This window comes from Lissotriton helveticus, chromosome 11 (genome assembly GCF_964261635.1).
Source record: "Lissotriton helveticus chromosome 11, aLisHel1.1, whole genome shotgun sequence".
Lineage (NCBI taxonomy): Eukaryota > Metazoa > Chordata > Amphibia > Caudata > Salamandridae > Lissotriton > Lissotriton helveticus.
The window spans coordinates 563,789,435-563,803,461 of record NC_136072.1 but is presented as its reverse complement, the minus strand read 5'-3'; positions in this window follow the sequence as shown (position 1 = coordinate 563,803,461).

The window sequence follows — 14,027 nt, the reverse complement described above, 5'->3', positions numbered from 1 at the left end:
CCTGGAAAGGAACAACTCTTGTATTGTACCATCTCCAGCTGTGATAACCAGTGGCGGCTCATTTAAAGAAGCAAAAGGATTTTGGCCCACTTCTTTCATCTGGAACCAACCCTGAAAATACAGATATAGAGGCCTTAACTGTGAAATCCAAGGTTGCATATAAAAACTCACGTTAGATAGTGCTTCGTACTGAGGTAGGCTGGGCTGCAATTACTTGTAAATGCCAACACGTACGGAGGGGGCGTGGCTATTTCCATGGAGAGCTGCAGCTCTCTTTACTCAAAGTGCGCATGACAGACTGACCGGTCTCTGGACTTAGCCAGACTAACATGTGTAATTCAGGCCCCTTAGTCTACATCCACTCTGCCTAGAAGGAAGGGCTGGGCCAGCTGACACAGTACTCTGTTTCTTAAGTGGGGCGCTGTGCTGCCTTGTCCAACAAATTCCAGCCCAGCTCTCATGCTATTTACCATTGTATTTAGCATAAGAACTACATCGGAATTGGCACACAGGAAGCTCCAAGCTCTGGTGCAAAAGACCCAAATAGTGCAGGGACGGGAAGAGTTTACAATTTGGCCAATTATGATGCTGCTTTATTTTAAAGTGGCAATTTTTTATTTCTATTATCCTCTTCTGGTCTCTCTTTCTTCAGACAGTATGCATGAAGACACGGACTACAGAAGTCCATGCTGAAAGCAGACAGGGGTGGCCTTAGGCATGTGCAAGCTGTGCACCTGCACAGGGCCACCAAACCCCAGGGGCCACCCCGCCAATATATTTCCTTAATATAATAATCCTCTGAGGATAGATACATATTTGCGTGGCGGCCCCTGGCAGGGATTTGGCGGCCTCCGGCTCTGTTCCACTTCCAAACACCCTGACCCCCCCCTCTTCACTGGCCTCCGTGCTCTGCCCCGCCCCGTCCCCCTCTTCCGGGGCCCCCTACCTACGCTCCCTGCCCAGGTCCACCATGAGCCTAGAGCCTCCCCTGAAGCAGAGCTAGGTATGTGCCAGTCGCTCTCGAGAACGTGTTTAGGTTTTGTCTTTCATCTGATTCTTTTACAAGGTAACACACACTGCAGTCAAGGATGGTGAACTGGGGCCGGAGTACCAGACAAGTCCTCAGTGGTGTTATTTTTTTTGATTGAATTGTAGAGATCGATGTGAGACGGATGTGCATTCTGCAATTAATTAAACACCATCTGAGTCAGACAGCCCTTTAAGAAAAAGCACAGCAGGTGAAACTCCTTGAGAAATGCCTCCTCAACATGTTTCACCAATAGTGTGACCAACCGTCTACATTTCATGGGTCGCCCTAATCTGGATATAACGTCTGTTGCCCGTGATGATCCCTTTTACAGACGCCTTTTGTCCGTAATTTTGGGCATTGGGGAATAGCACTGTGCCCCTGCAAGAAGCCTCAACTTCCTGATGGGGTGCCTTGCACTCATCCTCGGAGTGCAAGAGCAGCCTCACCTGCCCATTGTCATTCTCTATGCGGCTGATTACAGAAAGACAATGGGCCAGTCTGGGCTGTTACAGCATGGCGTGGGCCTCCTTCTACCTCGGTCTGGGGCAGGGCATTCTGTTTTACCAGTACATAAAGAAAATGTTGCAGCTCATGAGATGGAAGAAATCTACAGAATCCAGTTCATGAAAAGAATTCAGCGAAAGAAGTTATAAAGAGGGGGTTATAGTTCTTTCACAGTCTCATCATTTTAGAACTGGAGCATTTTCAATATTATATACACCAAAGTCATAGTTGCTGCTTGTTTATTTTATGCAACAACCAACCACTGACAAAGCTAATAGTCCTGGCTTGTTGTGGGTGTAATGTATTATATATCAGGATGCACTGACAGAAGTAGCAGAATGCTAGTCGCACAGCACACTATACAAAGCACATTTTATGTTTATGTCTATATTAAGCCAGCCCTTAAATACACCTGACAATCCCTTAGGAGAGACCCCCAAGTTTTTTCAACCCATTTGAAGCCCTGGAAACAGCACAATGTCACAGTCACCTCACGTCCTGGCACTGTGCATCATGCATGACTCATGATTCATGACTTCCAAGTTTTCAGATTGCCAATGTGCAGGGGCATAGTGAAGCACCCCACCCCTTGCTTTAGGAACTACAGCAAGGGTGTTGTACTTGACGGGCCTCTTCTGTCTGCAACTCTGCAGACAAAGGCTCAGCTAATAATTAATGTGAAAAGGTGGGTGAGTTAAGGGATGGGCGGATGGCTGGATTGATTAGTGAAAGGATGAATGGATGAGTGAATGGATGGATAATGAGAGAAAGAATGAATGGGTGAGTGAGTGAGTGGAAAGATGGATGAGAGAAAGGATAAATAAATAGATGTATGGGTGGAATGGTGGCTGTATGGGTGGAATGGTGGATGTATGGGTAAAATAGAGGATGATGGGTAAAAGGCTGGATGTATGAGTGAAAGGATGGATGGATGAGAGAAAGGGTGGATGATGGGAGAGTGAATAGGTCGATGGATGAGTGAAATGATGGATGGATTGATGAATTTATAAGTGAAAGGGTGAATGGACGGATGAGTGAAAGGGTGGATGTAAGAATGGATGAGTGAGTGAAAGGGAAGGTAGATGGGAAAAAGGATGGATGTATGAGAGAAATGATGGACGAGAGAAATGATGGATGGATGAAAGGATGGATGAGTATTAGGATGGATGAGTGATAGGGTCAATGGATGGATTCATGAGTGGATGAATGGATGGATGGGTGGGTGGATGGATGGATGAAGGGATGGCTAAGGGAAAGGGGGATGGAGAGAGAAAGGGAAGATGGATGGATGATTGACAGGATGGATAGGCGAATGGGTGTATGGATCAGTGAAAAGAAGGATGTAAGGATGGATGATTGAAAGAATGCATAGATGAGTGAAAAGAAAGGCTGAAAATCTGTACGAAAGGATGGATGGATGAGTGAAATAGTGAATGGATGGATGGATGAGTGACTGGGTGAATGGATGGATGGTTGAGTAAGTAAAAGCATGCTGGATAGGTGAAAGGGTAAATGGTTGGATGGATGAGTGAATGGATGGATGGGTGAAAGTGTGGATGGATGAGTAAAAGGATGAATGAGGTGAAAGGTTGGAAGGATGATGGATGGATGAGTGAAAGAGTGGATGGAGGGGTGGATGAGGGAAATGATGGATGGAAGTATAGATGATGGATAGGTTTGTAAATGGTTGAATAGGTTTGGATATGGATGGGCACACAGATGGAGGGACAGAATGAATGGTGAAAGACTGAATGATGGATGAAAGAATGATTGGATGCCCACACCACCGGGTGACTAAACCCGCCATCCCAAACTGACACATGACGTCAGGCAGCAAGCACGGAACTCAATCTTGAAATGCTCCTTCTGCCTGCCAAAAAACCAGAAACTAATTCCTTGTACAGCTCCGTGGTACCACAGGAGATGGCCTGCTGTTGTGCCTCTGGGTGGCGCTGCTCCCCTGCCACCAGGAAGCAGTGCACGCAGCCCTCTACCTGCCCCAAGGTCATGAGAGATGGATGAGGGCACAGCTCCATGCAGCCCTTCTGCGGGAAAAGGCGTGCGGGACAACATAACCTGCACTAACAGATAACAGACTAGACGTGACTCGAGTCCCTTCCACCACAATTGTTTTTCTTTTAAAATTTTGCGCCCCTAAGACTATTGTGTCTGGGGCAACTGCCCCTGTGGCGCCATCCATGCTACACCACTGCCTACCAGTATAGATGACATCTGACTCTTCTACCTTGTAGCTCTCATTGTCTTAAGTAGCATTTCCTATACATTGACTTTCACATTTATGAGTCATTGTCTCTATATAATATGTGTGATGTAACACACTCCAACAACCTACCATACATATTTCAGATGAGTTGCACTATAAAAGAAATTAAATACACCTGAGAGGGTCTATGTGAAGATGAGGGCCACCATTGGAAGGTATTCTTTTTAAAATTTCAAAAACTTTTATTAAAGACCAACAGACGTCACTCATTACCGCGTCCTGCCTACAACCATATCTCGGCCAGCATAGCAACATTACAATTATATAAAGCGGATGTGTTACGGGGGTAGGGGAGTACACAGCAAGCCGCCTACAACCCCATCAGGCCAGCTGCGTTAGTGGGAGTGTTGGGCTATGAAGGCAGAATTGTCATTGCAGACGTATATATTATTAATAACGTTAATAAAGAACTAAGGCATCTTGTAAAAGAAAATAACCAATTCCACTTGTGTGCCACATGTGAAGCAAGAAAGGGAAACATTCATGATCATGATGAGGAGATGTTTCAGCCCATAAATAATATAGCTATGACATACATCGTCCCAAACCTGTTTGTGCATGACAGGTGGGTGTTGTGCCGGGGGACCATCAGGGAGTAGGTGATACGTGTTATGAGGTTTCAGCGCAATGATCTGCGACGTGTTCCATTAAATAGGTTTGCAACCGGCCCCATATATCTCTTGGGCGTGATTAGGGGGGTTGTAGTTCTGCATAAGTGTGTTGTTGCTCCTGGCAATATATTAGGTCTTGGAGCCAGTCCTTAAATTTCGGCGCTCTCCTCCGCCCCCACCTGCATGCAATTTTCCTTTTTGCGAGTAATAGTGCCATGGAGGTGTTCTTCCACATTTTAGCAGCAATGGGTTCGGTATATCCTAACAGGGCAGTAGGAACGTGCAAGCCAGTAATGATATCTAGTGCAGCGAGCACTTCCTCCCAGTAACGCTGTATGGGTGGATAGTCCCAGGCCAGGTGACAAAAATCAGCACCCTCTCTACCACAACGATCACAGCGATCGTTGTCACGTAGTTTCAGCTTGTGCAGTCTCATTGGTGTGTAATATAAGCGATGTAGGTATTTATAGTTTATCATCCTGAATCTGCTGTTAGAGGAGATTTCACCCGTCTGTGCACAGCAGTATGACCATTGCTCATCGGTTAGGGGGGACCGAGTTCTGATTCCCGACCTGCCCTGGGCCAGTGGTGGGTCATATTCTCTATTGGTTTAAATTGTGCGATACAATTTCGACAGTACATGTTCAGGGGCATCTTGTTGTAGCAGGACATGTAGCGAGGGCATCACTGGGGGTTCTAGAGGAAAAGAAGGTGTAGCAGCTTTCGTGTCTTGCCGGAGTCTAATGTAATAAAAGCGGTCTAAGGGAGTAGGGTCGACGTCTTTAAAGAATTCCTCGCTAGTGCTAAATTTCCCATCAGGATATAGGTGTCCCCAGGTATGTATAGAGAGTTTACGGAGGAGCTGTCGACATCCACCCTCCTGTGTAACTGGGAGGTCTTGTCGCCCGTGAAGGGGAAGGAGAGGAGAATATAGTGGTGTGCAATTGGTCAATTTAGCTAGGTCATGCCATGCTCTAATTGTGCATTGAACGGTGGTGGCTGCAGTGTGCCTAGGGACCGGAGGGACGCTGATGTAGGCGGTGCTAGGAGTGGGGCGCATGTAACCATGTTCAAACGCCAGGTGAGGCATATTGGGGGGGCTTAATCCAGTATGTAGCAAAGTGTGCCTGTGCGCAGCTGAGGTATAATTCGACGTCCGGTATGGAGAACCCTCCCGCTTTGTAAGGGCGCATAAGTGTATCCCATCTGAGTCTGGCTTGCTTCCCTCGCCACACTAGTCGTATCAGTTGGGTCCCCATGGCAGAGAGGAAATGTCGGCTGGGGGTTTAGGGAATGTTACCAAATAAGTACAGGAGTTTAGGTAGGATGACCAATTCAAATATTGAAGCCCTGCCAGCCATGGACACGGCAATCCACCGTGTGATTTTGTCGGTCATAGAGTCTAAAGCACGCCCATAGTTGGCTGTCATAAGTTCATCGCACGAGCGGGACACAGTGATGCCCAGATAGGTGAGAGTGTCATCACACTACTTGAGGGGGAAGTCTGGGGTGAATTTCGTGGTAGTGGTGGAGTCAGTAAGTGGATACATTTGGGACTTGGACCAGTTGATGTTGACCCCCGATAATTGTCCAAACAGGATAAATAGGCACAATATGGGGTTCAAGCTGACGTCAGGGTGTCGTAAATATAGAGTGATGTCGTTGGCGTATAATGATATGAGGATCTGCCGCTCTGGGTAGACAATAGCGTGGGCCAGATGGTGTTGTCTGATTTTAGCAGCGAGGTGTTCAATAGCCAATGCAAAAAGTAGGGGGGAAAGGGACACCCCTGCCTGGTGCCTCTCGCCAGCGGGAAAGAGGAAGAGCGCAGTCCATTCACCATCACGGTGGCGCACAGACCAGTGTCCAATAAGTTAATCCAGGCCAGGAAAGGGGGGGGAAGCCCATGCGTACCAGCACAAAGGACAAGTAATCCCATTCTAGGGAGTCGAATGCCTTGGTGGCATCAAGAAATATGGCAGCCGCATTCACCACGGGGTAAATGTTGTGAAGTAAAGCGAATAATGTCTTCAGGTTGTGTGCAGTGCTCCTAGTTGGGACAAAGCCCGATTGGTCCGGGAGGACCAGCACTGGCATAAGGGGGCTAATGCGGTTGGCGATTAGTTTGGCGAGGATTTTGGCATCTACATTTATAAGAGAGAGGGGTCTGTACGAGTCCAGTTGCATGGGTGATTTATTTGGCTTGGGTAATGATATAATAAGGGATTCTCGCATTGTACGGGGCAGGATGCCAGACTCGCGGCCTTCCTCGAACATGTGCCGTAGTACTCGAATAATGAAATGCTTATATATTTTATAGAATTCATCCGGAAGACCATCAGGGCCCGGGGCTTTGCCAGATTGTAATTGCATGATAGCTGAGATGATTTCATCATCCTTGTGGTTGGCTAGAGGGAATTTCCTTTGGCCATTTCCCAACCAGGCTATAGCAGTATCGTCAAAGAAGGCGGTGGGTGGAGTATAGACCTTTATAAAATTGCCTAAATGCCGCAAGAATGTCCGTGGAGTTTCTGCGTATCAGTCCGTCTTCGTCCTCAATCTCCAATACTGTGTTAGTAAACCGGGGACGGCGGGCGGACAGAGTAGGCCAACGCTCTACCGGGTCTTTCGCCTTCTCCATAACACCGAGGCTTGTGGTACTTCCCCCTGAATTTACTCTTGCACTCTGCAGATTCTTGGTAGTCATTAAGGAGCTCACGTATTCGCGCCTGTAACATGGGGGAGGGTGCAGACCGGAGGTCAGACTCAGTTTGTTTCAGTTCCAACTCTAATTTGTGGAGTGTGTTTCTTATATCTTTCAAGACCCCGCCGCTCTTTGCGATACAGATGACCCGTATGGTGACTTTAAAGCCTCCCATATGGTGGAATGTAGGGGATAGATCCAGTATTACGAAGGAAGAAGTCCAAAATTTCTTGTTCAACTTCGTCCTTGAAAACAGAGTCATGTAAGGATTACGGGTTGAGGCGCCATGCTAAATATGGGGGTTCCTCTTGCGGCGGGTTGAGCGTAAGCAGTACTGGAGAATGGTCCGAATATGTGCGTGATAAGTAGGTGGTGTGTGACGTCCAAGTTGACAATCCGCTATCAACCAACCAGTAGTCTATGCGCGACCAGGAGGCGTGAACAGAGGAGTGGCAAGATCCCTGTTGTGTCACTGGATCGTGGGTTCTCCATGGGTCTGCAAGGCCGTGTTCCTCCGCAATGTCCCTGAGGGTTCGCTGCGCAGCTGTATAATGATGGGATTCTGGGTGCGACCTGTCTAGGCCAGGGTCAAGCGTGTCTTTAAAGTCTCCACCCCATACCAGGTGTGTGGTGTCCACATCTTTTATCTTTCCCCACAACACCCACAAAAAATCTGGGTCATCTGAGTTTGGGCCATAGCATGACACCATGGTGATGGACTGCCCCAATAGCCTGCCCCACAGCACATTATACCTTCCTTGAGGATCTGCATAAGATCCTATGGGAGTGTATGGGAGTGTGTGTCGGAACAGCACTGCAGTACCCGAGCATATGAGGAATAACAGGAGGAGCCTCTGTGGGCTGCCCAGCGGACAGCGAAGGTAGGGATGAGTTGGGAGATAGATGTGTTTCCTGCAGCATAGCACAATGAACATTGTGGCGGTCCAGATAAGCAGGAATATGAAGACGTTTACAGGGGTCTACTAAGCCGCGCACATTCCACGATAGTTATATTTGAGCATATTGGGTCTCTGTCATAGTCGTAACAAAAGAAAGTGTGACGGGCCATATTGTGTGTAGCTACATGAAGATAGGGCAAGCAGTGGAATCGTGTCAAGTGCCTGAATAAAAGAACATGAAGAACAGTTACCAATCCCTCCCTCCTTCCACAACAGCAACCCCAACTTGCTGTGCATAGCAGCCTTCCCCCACCCAACAATCCCATAAATCTCAGTCCCAACGAGGGACAGTAAGAACACAGTGCAATCGAGTTGGACAAAGTCATGTGAGAGGGTTTACCTGGTGGGTGGCAACAAGAGGGCAACCAGGTACTCCTCGCAGAGGCGAGGGCATTCGGGCTAAACATCTTTGGTCCATTCAGGCATTTAAGATAGTTGAATCGAGAGGCCGGAGAAGGCCTGGGGCAATAACAGGTTCACAATACAGGGCTCAATGCGAGCATGCCAGGCCAAGCTTGGGAACAATCATCTTGTCCTTGGGCAGGGGATAGCTTTTCCCGGTCTTGTGTTAGGGGCTCCTGCGGTATCAATGTTCATGTCACTGCAGCCAGGAGGCCACATCCGTCGCCTACAGCATTCTTACGATTCTGTCTCCCTGCAGCCAAGGATCGGTCATACTGTTAGGCGGTCATATCCATTCGCAGGAGGGCCCGGCTGCGAGTCATTAGAAGGACGATCACTCTATGTCCGATCCACCCCTGTTCTCTTTATCCTGTCTCATAGGAGAATGGCATTCTCCAGGTGGTTTGGCCAGGGTCTTAAGAAAGTCTTGAGCGTGTTGCGGGTTTGTAAAGAAGTGTTGTTTCCTTTGGGTTGTGACTTTCAGGCGGGCCGGAAATAACATGGCATAGGGGATGCCTAGTTGTTGGAGCTTTCATTTGACCTGAAGGAATTTGCGTCTTTGCTCCTGCACAGCCATAGTGAAGTCCGGGTATATGGAAATCTCTGATGCTTCGTGATTGAGGCGTCCTTTCTCCCTAGGTAGGCAGAGGGCAGTGTCTCTATCGCGACAATGTAGCATTTTAGCTATTATTGGATGAGCGGGAGTACCAGGGGAGGACGACTCGCCAGCGAGCGGTGTGCCCTTTCGATCACAAGCACTGTCGAGAATTCTTCTCTTCCAAACAGTGTCAGGAGTAAGCGTTCCACATAGGTCTCCATTTTCCAAGTTGCAGTGGATTCCGGTACCCCTAAAATGCGGAGGTTGTTTCTCCGTGAGCACGATTCCAACTCCTCGTTTTTGGCGGCTATCACCTTCAGTACTTTATCCATTTCGAGAGTACGAGTATTTGTAGCCGAGTCTTCCAGGTCGGATATCTGTCTCTCCGCTTCGGTCAGTCGGTCATCGTGCTTTTCAACTCTATAGAGGTCAAGCTGGACTGCATCACGAGCAACAGTTCCTTCAGGTCCGTCATGGATGTGGTCGTGGGTTCGGCCTGTTCGTCATCTGGTCCCATCTGGTATTGGGGAGTCTTCCTGGTGTCAAAGGTGAGCTTCAGTTATTTGTTGTCCGGCTTCCCCATTGTGGTCAGGCGAGAGGACCTGCGATGGGATGTGGTGTTGGTAAGATCCTTGTCTACCGTCGGGGTGCCACCGCAGGCACAGGGCAAACAGTGACCCGCGCACGTATCGTCCGTGCACCGGTTGAGTATGTACGGCTCCGCGCCGTGGGCAGTCCCCCCCGGGCGTCCGCTCCTTCAGTGGGCCTAGTCAGGCCTCCAGCAGCGTCTCAGTGGGTGCGGGCGGCAGTCCCATGTGTAGGCCGAGCCACCCCATTGCGCACAGGTGTCAGCGCCGCTACAGTGGCTCCCGGTGTCAGACCAGGCCAAAACGCTCCTCGCCCTCCCGGGGGGTCGATGGCTCGCTAAGGTTGCAGAAGCATATGGCAAGCACAACAGGGGGCCAGAGTGACCACTGCGCCTTCAACTAGGCCGGGTGACCCCCTTGCTTCCTGCCGCTGCCGCTGCCTGCCTCCTGCTTCTCCGCTGCTGAACGCCCCAGCCGCCGCTGGGCCGCCCGGATCTCCCCCTGCCCCCCTCGCTGGACCCAGGGACACAGAACCGCCGCCGGACGCCCAGAGGTTCCCGCCGCTGCCTCCCTGCGGCCCCGCCCACCACCAGCCCATTGGCCGCCCCGCTCCCGCCACCCAGCTGACCCGCCCACCCGGCACCTTACTTAAGGGGTCCTGCGGGGTCAGACAGGGAGTGACCACTGCGCCTTCAACTAGGCCGGGTCACCCCCTTGCTTCCTGCTGCTGCCGCTGCCTGCCTCCTGCTTCTCCGCTGCTGAACGCCCCAGCCGCCGCTGGGCCGCCCGGATCTCCCCCTGCCCCCCTCGCTGGACCCAGGGACACAGAACCGCCGCCGGACGCCCAGAGGTTCCCGCCGCTGCCTCCCTGCGGCCCCGCTCACCACCAGCCCATTGGCCGCCCCGCTCCCGCCACCCAGCTGACCCGCCCACCCGGCTCCTTACTTATGACGCCCTCAGAGCGACCGCGCAGCGGGAGCACCGAATGAGCGCCGAAGGTGCGCCAAAGGTAAGCCCGTCTGCGCCCGTCCGCGCCTGGACCGCGCCCAGTGCCAGGACCCCTGGCCCCCACCGACGGAAGCCGACCCAACGGACCTACGACGCCACCGAACTCAACGCACTCAACACCGGCCGAACCCCGGGCTGCTACCGAGCCACACCGAGACGCACCCACGGACCCTTCAGCTGCCACACCTGCAAGTTCACCTGCAACCGGACCCACGCCACACCAGCACCCACCAAGCCGACCTCCAGCAGCACCCACCTGAAGTGCATCCTGCTCAACACCCGATCCGTCCACAGACACGCCGTCGAGCTCTGGAACCTGCTCGACACCACAGACCCAGACGTCGCCTTCCTCACGGAAACCTGGATGAACGCCTCCTCAGCGCCCGACATCGCCATCGCCATCCCAGACGGCTACAAGATCATCCGAAGGGACCGCATCAACAACACAGGAGGAGGCATCGCCATCATCCACAGGAACACCATCCGCATCACGACCAACACCGACGACACCCTCGCACCCGCCGAACACCTGCACTTCCAGATCCACGTCAACCCCAAGACCACCCTCAGAGGCACCCTCATCTACAGACCCCCGGGACCACGCACACAATTCAGCGAGGACATCGCCGACTTCATCAGCCCACACGCCCTCCCCTCCGCCGACTACATCCTCCTCGGGGACCTCAACTTCCACCTGGAGAACAACAACGACCGCAACACCACCACCCTGCTGGACAACCTCGCCAACCTCGGACTCAAGCAACTGGTGACCACCCCCACCCACTACGCCGGACACACTCTCGACCCGATCTTCGCTTCCAGCAAGGACATCGCCTTCAGCCACGCCACGGGGCTCCACTTGACGGACCACAGCTGCGTCCACTTCAGCTTCAGAAGGACCACGCTCCACCATCACCAGCAACAGGCTCCCCGCAGAAGCTGGAACAAGATCACTGCAGACCAGCTCGCTACCTCCCTGAACAAGAACCCTCCCACCAGCACAACAAACCCCAGCCAAGCAGCCACCAACCTCACGAAATAGATCAGCGACTGCGCAGACGACCTCGCCCCGCTGAAGACCCCGACGAGCAGACCCGGCAGCAAGAAAGCCCCATGGTTTAACGACGACCTCAAGAGCTCCAAGAAGAACTGCAGAGCACTCGAGAAAACCTGGCGCAGAGACCCAACACCGGACAACATGACTGCCCTCAAGCTCGCCACCCGAAAACACCACCAGCTGATCCACGCCACCAAGAAAACAGCCTTCAAGGAACGACTGGACAACACGCACACAACAGCAAGAAACTCTTCAACATCGTGAAAGAGCTCTCCAACCCCAACGCCGGAAACAACGACATCACCCCTTCGCAAGACCTCTGCAACTCCCTCGCCTCCTACTTCCACAACAAGATCGCAGACATACACAACAGCTTCAGCACTCAACCGACGCACGCCACGACCGAACCACCGCCCCCCACCACCACCCTCCGCGCCTGGACCCCGATCAGCACCGAAGTCACCATCCGCACGATGAACTCCATCCACTCCGGATCTCCGACAGACCCCTGCCCTCACCACGTCTTCAACAAGGCCGACGCTGTCATCGCACCCCACCTGCGGGAAATCATCAACACCTCCTTCGACACCGCCACCTTCCCGGAGAGCTGGAAGCACGCCGAACTCAGCGCTCTACTCAAGAAACCATCAGCAGACCCAACCGACCTCAAGAACTACCGCCCCATCTCGCTGCTCCCGTTTCCAGCCAAAGTCATCGAGAAGACCGTCAACAAGCAACTGGCCGCCTTCCTCGAGACAAACGGATCCCTCGACCTCTCGCAGTCTGGCTTCCGGGCCAACCACAGCACCGAGACCGCCCTGATCGCAGCCACCGATGACATCCGAGCCCTGCTCGACAACGGAGAAACAGCGGCCCTCATCCTCCTGGACCTCTCCGCGGCCTTCGACACTGTCTGCCACCGTACCCTAGTACAGCGCCTCAGCAACGTCGGAATCCAGGAGAAGGCACTGGAGTGGATCACCTCCTTCCTCGCCGGAAGGACACAGAGAGTCCGCCTCCCCCCGTTCAGATCGGAAGCCACCAAAGTCATCTGCGGCGTTCCTCAAGGCTCCTCGCTCAGCCCAACACTCTTCAACGTCTACATGAGCCCCCTCGCAGCCATCGCACGCCAACACAACCTGAACATCATCTCCTATGCCGACGACACCCAGCTGATCCTCTCCCTCACTAACGACCCCGCCACCGCCAGAGCCAACCTGCACGAAGGGATGACAGACGTAGCCAAATGGATGTCGAAAAGCCGCCTGAAACTGAACTCGGACAAGACGGAAGTCCTCATCCTGGGATCCTCACCCTCCGCCTGGGACGACTCCTGGTGGCCCCCCGCCCTGGGCAGCGCACCCAAACCAACAGACCACGCACGCAACCTGGGCTTCATCCTGGACTCCTCCCTCTCCATGACCAGACAAGTCAACGCCGTCTCCTCGTCATGCTTCAACATCCTGCGCATGCTACGAAAGATCTTCCGATGGATCCCCACCGAGACCAGGAAGACGGTCACCCAGGCCCTCGTCACCAGCCGTCTCGACTACGGCAACTCCCTCTACGCTGGAACCACCGCCAAACTCCAGAAAAGACTCCAGCGGATCCAGAACACCTCAGCACGACTCATCCTGGACATCCCCCACCGCAGCCACATCTCCGGACACCTGAGAGACCTGCACTGGCTCCGGGTCAACAAGAGAATCACCTTCCGGCTCCTCACCCACGCACACAAAGCCCTACACAACCAAGGACCAGGATACCTCAACAGCCGCCTCAACTTCTACGCTCCCAAACGCCAGCTTCGATCGACCAGCCACGCCCTCGCCACCGTCCCCCGCATCCGAAGAGCCACCACAGGAGGAAGGTCCTTCTCCTACCTGGCTGCCAAGACTTGGAACTCCCTTCCAACCAACCTCCGCCTGACCCAGGACCACCTCGCCTTCAGGAAGCAGCTCAAGACCTGGCTGTTCGAGCAGTAGCGGACCCCCCAGCGCCTTGAGACCCTCCGGGTGAGTAGTGCGCTATATAAATGCTATGATTGATTGATTGATTGATTGAGATATCCAACAGCATGCATGAAGGGGGAGGCGGGTCACAGGTAAGGGCTCCGTAGATCAAGGAGGGGGCTAGGTGCTGATGGCAGTGTGAAAGAGGATCCAGAGGGCCGCCGCTCCAGGTCAGGGTCCTCAGCAGCACTGAATTCATGGGGTAGATGTCTGTCGCCCCGCCCCCGCCTACGGCAGCAGTGTCCCCAAGAGGTGTGCAAGAGCCCTTCAG